The sequence below is a fragment of the Procambarus clarkii genome, chromosome 72 (assembly GCF_040958095.1).
Source record: "Procambarus clarkii isolate CNS0578487 chromosome 72, FALCON_Pclarkii_2.0, whole genome shotgun sequence".
Lineage (NCBI taxonomy): Eukaryota > Metazoa > Arthropoda > Malacostraca > Decapoda > Cambaridae > Procambarus > Procambarus clarkii.
This window is the reverse complement of record NC_091221.1, coordinates 7,930,673-7,937,513: the sequence shown is the minus strand read 5'-3', so window position 1 is coordinate 7,937,513 and position 6,841 is coordinate 7,930,673.

Genomic DNA, 6,841 nt, shown 5'->3' with positions numbered 1-6,841 from the left:
GGACTAGATAAAAAAGAAAGCAAGTTAATTATTTGATATAGCTAAAACATTTAATTCAACATACCAGTTTATTGGAATGTGCAGAGTAGAACAGCCACACTTCTTAAGCCAGTCAATTCCTAGATGCCATCATAATCTTCATTACCACCTGAAACATTTAACCAAATTAGCTTATACATCTTGTATTACAAGTTGCTTTGCAAACTAATGGCTAATGTTCCTTATAATGTTAACATTTTATTCTCGCTAATAAAGCAAAAGATTTAGATATGACTACTCAAATTATTTAAGTTTAACAAGTACTTTAAAGTAGAGAAAGATAATTTTTACTTTACATTATCTACATGCAACCACTGATGCCTTACTTATTTTTCTATTTAAAATATTCACCAAAACTTACCCCATTCTGAATGTCAAGCAATCAACACCTTCAAACTCTAGGATGAACAGCTGGACTTCCCAATTCTTATTCTGAAAGAAAAAGCTTATTTAAACTAGTTACATTAAAAAATATGAGGTACAGTTACTAGTCAATATTTAATTTGTCTCTTGTATGGTACATCTGCAATCTTCTGACATTTGCACCTTCATCACAGCCCTTGTGGATTTGGTCATTTGATGCATCACTATTGGGTGTGCAATTTATAGATGAAAAACTTTTAGCCAAATATTTAAGAACTAAGAAACTTAACACAAAGTTAAGCAAACCAACTACCATTTAATTCAATAGTTCTAAATACCCTCAATTCTTAAAGTGAATAAAATGTAAAGTGACCATTTTAAAATTTCTTTATGCTATTCAAAACAATTCCTGCAAGGACAACTTTTATTGTACCCACTTGTCAAGGCCTAGAACTACAGTTTTTATCCTCCATTTCCAGGCCCCTTCAATTTTTACCTAAATATTTTAATACTACTAATTATAGCAGTAAACTTAACTGTCAGAATGATAGAGGGCAAAAGTATCTTCGCAATTTCAGGCCTTCAGTCCCCCCCCCACACGAAGTAACCCATTACAGCTGACTTAACTCACAGGGGCATAGGGTGAAAAACTCAGCCCAGCATTTCTTGCCAGCACCCAGCATTCAACCCGAGACCACATCTCCAGTGTGCTGTCTGCTCAGCCCGTGCTACTTTCTGTAGCATACAAGGACCCTCCACAACCTGACAATGAAACATTTAATATGGTTAATAAATTTTTTCCCCACAGCAATGTTTAAACTTAAATGTTTGCCTTTCAAAATACACTAATAAATTACCTACTTCCCCCACCCCATCTTTCACTTATTGATTCTAGAACAAAGCCCTTTTAAGTTATAATTTAAAGTTAGGATTCCCCCCCTGCATCCCCCATATTGGTAATACAATATAGCAAAAACATGTAATTCAACATACCAGCTCCATAGATGTGCCGAGCAGAACAGCCACGCGCTGCTTTGATACCATTATAATCTAGCAAAGCACCTGAAACATTTAACCAAATTACCTTATAAACAGCTTTTTACTTAAGTTTCCTTGCAAATTCACAATGGTAGTGTTCCTTTAAAAATCTGCTAAAATTTTAAGTTTTATTAATGCTAATCAAGCAAATAAAAAAGGTAGGTATGGCTATTCAAGCCAAGTTTCTTTAGTACATTTAAGTGGAGAAAGATACTTCAGACATAATGCTACATTGTTTAACTTTACTATTTAATATAATCCAAATCTTTAATTTATTATTACTACCACACTCACCTGATTCTGAATGTCGAGCAATCAACACCTTCAAACTCTAGGATGTTCTGGACTTCCTAATCTATAGTCTGAAAGAAAAAACATTTAAACTTCAATTATATTACAATTAGATGAAGTACAGTTACTAGTTATTTTTTTGCGTTTTAACTTTACTTTCAATTATGAAATTCTGTTACAAACATTTATATGAACAAATCAATGAGGGTTCAAACCAAGCCATTAGGTCAGTAGACCTCCCAGTTGCAATTCTTTTACCATATCATGGCACAGTCGATTAAGGTGCATCTGCAATCCTCCAACATCCTAACCCTCATCACAGCCCTTTTACATTTGTTCATTTGATGCATCACACCGTTTCATCTATAAATTTCAAACTTTTAACCAAACAATTAACTGAACACTGAAAGCTAAGAAGACTAAATATAAATAATTATAAATACTCAACTTAAGATTTTATTCTATTTAAAATTACAATTTTTATGCCATTCAAAGCAATTCCTGCAACAACTACACTGATATTGTACCCCACTTGTCAAGGCCTAGAACTAGTTTTTATTTTCTCCATTTACAGGCCCCTTCACAATTTTATTACATAATTTTTACTTTAATATTTAAAAATGAGCTATTAAACCAATTACCAATAAACTTACTTTGCCCTCTAATTCTGACAAAACCATGCTACTACCAGCAATTTCTTTGTACTCAGTTCCTGATGTTAGAAGGACCCTTCACAGCCTGTCAATGGAACATTAAATATGGTTATTAAATTTTTTTGGCACAGCAATTTGTTTTTAAAATTAAATATTCACCTTAACACTACATTAATAAATAAGCTACTCCCCCCCCCCTTACCCCATCTTTTATAAGTTACAGAACAAACCCCTTTTAAGTAAAAATTAAGCTACAAATTTTTTTTTTTCAAATAAAATTTATAGTTAGGATTCCCCCCCCCCCCCATATTTGTACTACAATTTATATAGCTAACATGCAAGTCAACTTACCAGCTTTATAGATGTGCACATTAGAACAGCCACACTTTAGCCAGTCACTTTGATACCATTGTAATCTTCATTAGAACCTGAAACATTTAACCAAATTGGCTTGTAAATTCTGTATTGAACTTTTGCAAGTTGCTTTGCAAATTTACAATGGATAATGTTCCTTTAAAATCTACCAAAATGTTAATATTGTCAAATTCTCACTAATGCTAATCAAGCACAAAACTTAGAGTCTGTATTAAATAGTTTGAGTAGTCATGAGTACATTAAAGTGGAAAAAGATACTTCAGACTTGTGGCAATTTTGACTTCACATTACATGCAACCATCATTTAGATGATCTTTAGCCATAATGCTACAGTGTTTAAAACCAATATTTAATACAATGCAAACATGTTTAAATATTTACCACTTGGCTGATTCTGAATGTCAAACAATCAACACCTTCAAAGTCTAGGATGACGTTCTAGACTTCCAATCCATATTCTGAAAGAAAAAGCCTATTTAAACTTCAATTTTTTTTTTTTTAACAAACTAGCACAACCTGGCCACAGCAACCTTCTGTCCCCCAGTCTTCCCCCCCCTCATCGTCTCTTCTGTCTTCCAACCGTTCTCCATTTCCCTATCCCCTCATCCTTCCACCATTACCCCCTCCCTCTTCCCTTTGTCCTTCCCATTCTCTCACTTCCGTCCCCTCGCTATCCCCACCATTCCCAACTCCCTCGTCCAATGACTTCCCATATTGTGTCATTTTCCTGATCAGAAAACTTGGAACATCAACTGATCTGATGTTCATCACTAAAATATAAGTTAAAAATGAAATGAAAAAGTAACAAAGTACTCACGAAATGAACAGTATGGTAAACACGGCTCATTTCTAATGCAATTCACAAAATAAAGCAAAATTAATAATCTAAACTTATGAAAATTCAATTTATTAATGCAATCATATTTAAATTGAATTGTAACATCTAGTATAGCACGTGTTTCTCTTACATTCAACAGATGGCACTTTCAAGAAAAGCATAGTTTCTGCTTAGAACAGGATTTGTTCAAAGCATAGCTTTACCTATAACAGGTGTGGCATCTATATACCTACAAAATGAATGTTATGGTAAACACAGCTCTATCTCCACAATGTCACAAAACGCTTTAAATTTATTTTCAAAGATTTCTATTTATTTAATTATATCAATGCAATCTGAAACATTGAAATGGAATTTGACTATAGTTAGCATGTTATGTGCAACAGATGGTCCCCTTTTTCAAAAATGCATATTTTTTTTTTACCTGTCACAGGGGTGGCATCTATATAGTAGGTATATGAAAAGATACCCATATTCTAATGGAACGTTGTGTCAGTTTCAAAGCAATCTGTGAAGAACTTGGGGAGATTACAGTGTGTGGCTCTTACATCCAACAGATGGCAATGTTAAAAAATAAACAAATTCCTCTAGTCACAGGTAAGGCATGTATATAGAAACATGCCTATTCGAATGCAACATCTTGTCAAAACTTAAGTAATTGGTAAAGAGGTTTCAAAGATCTCGTCAAAATCACACTGATAAACAATTTAAAAAAAAAAAGGTTCTCCCGTCACAGACGTCACATCAATATAATATGTATATAAAAACCTACTCTGATGCAAATGTAACATTGAAATTTTAACAAAGCAATCTGAAGAACTATTGGATATTAGCAATTTTTAACAAACATTTACATTTATATTTATAGATAAGAAGTACAGTTACTAGTCTATTTCATTTCTGTACCATCATTAGTTTTTACTTTCAGTTATGAACACAAGTTAAACATTTAGATGAACAAATCTACGAGGGTTCAAAGCTACTGCAGGAGCCATGAGCAAGTAATTATCAAAAGGCACCAAACCAGGAATGCAGGAGCTGTAAGGTCAGTAGGCCTCCCAGTTTAAGTTTTAGTTTGTCATCGCAGTCAATTATGGTACATCCGCAATCTCACATGTGAACCCTCACAGCCCTTGTGGATTTATTTGATGCATCACTTGTCATTGTGCAATTTATAGACAAAACTCACTCAAGTAATTTGCAACCAAACTAACCGAACACAACGCAAACCAATTAACAAATTATAAATACCCTAAACATCAGATTTTATTCTATTTAAGAGTAAACACCCCACTTTACAAATTAAAATCCTTTTTATGCTATTCAAACCAATTCTTCTAACTAAACTTTTGTACCCACTTGTCAAGGTCTAGAACTTATTTTCCTATTTCCAGGCCCCTTCACAATTTTACACAATTTTTACCTAAATATTTAAGAACTACTCGTTAAACTAATCATCAGTAAACTTACTTTTGCCCTCTATATTTCCGACATACAACATGCTACTTCCTGTAGCATCACTAGAGGCAATTTTTCTGTACGCTGTTCCTGAAGTTGTTTCGAAGGACCCTCCACAACCTGTCAATGGAACATTAAAGATTGTTACTTTTATGCACAGCTTTTTTTTTTTTTTAAACTTTATTTGCTATTTTAAAACTACACTAACAAATTTCCTACTTCCCCTCACCATCTTTCATTCATTTAAATTATAGAACAAAGTTCTTTGAAGTACACAATTTTTGTAGCAAACATTTATTTTTCAAAATAAATCTTGTCAGGATTCCCCCCCTCCCCCACATCCCCCATATTGTTACTACAATACACCATTAGTCTTTGGGAATATTATGCATCTCTAACATTGCAGGCAAACCAAGCTTTAGCTCATAAGTTAATTATAGAAGGCAACAAAATGTCAGTTCTTACATTCTTTTACACCCACTAGCATGTGTAGCATTTCAGGTAACTGTCCTACGTTCCCCAGAACACAACTGGGATTTTGAACCAATCATTACTTAAATGATTACCAACAGTTCTCATAGTATACACAAGAGATTTGTACAGTAGAATAATATTTATACAACAAAGGATAGTTAAACTTACACCCAAGATATATGCTAAATCACAAGCACTTGCTTTGGGATCAAAGGGATTTTCTATTTTAAGAAATAGAAAACTATACAGAGATCTAAATGTATTAACCAATTACTTGTTGCCACGTGTAAAGAGCTTAAACCATCACAAACCTCATTACGTAGAAGACCTACCATGACTATCTACAATATGGGCAATGACAATCTAACATGTTAGATTAACATTATTATCTTTCAACTTATAGCTTACGTACACCTACATTAAATATCCCAATATACATAAATTTGGGTACAGACTTCCTATAATGCCCAATACTTTAAAATTTATGTTGCCAACTATTACCAATAAGTAGTTTATAAATTATTTAAACTACCTTCAAATACAAACATTTGCTATAACAAAGTACCAAGATTAAAAAGCAATATAACCACCCATTCACCAAGTTAATCCTTATTCTAACAATGTACAATATTACAACTACACCAATATTTGCCAAAACATTTATTCAACTTGCAAAACTTCAATGCAACAGGAATCTATTTTATCACAATGTGGAGCAGTGATCATTCAATCCCATGCACCACACTAGTGCTTACAAACAACTACATTCAAATAGGTTAAAAAATAAACCTTGCATCACCTTTTTACTCAAAAATCATCAACGGCCCATGACACCCACAATTATAATCCAGTAACTAGTCAATTAGTCTCAAGACAGTGTCAAGAACATTAATACCCATTCCAAAACGGCCAAAATTTTTTTTACCCAAGAGCAACAGGTCTCATACCACGATTCATCACTATTTAAGGTAAGTCACTAACTTAAGGGACCATACTCAGTTATATGCTACCACAAATTTAATTTTGATACATTATAGGGGTCATTGCAGATTATGCTTCTCCACCCATCAAGTGAAAAAATCTGAATTAACAACTTTGTACTTATTAAAACTATTTCTATTATTAAACTTAGAAATTATGCACTTAGTTACTTTAATATTCAAACTGCTGTAAGTATAACAGGTCATATTACCAAGTTTATGAAACATACAATAACAGCTCATTTCTACACATAATTACACCAAATACACAAGTATACAAATCCTCAAAATTACTACCATATAATCTTATATTACTGACCATGCAAGGAAAA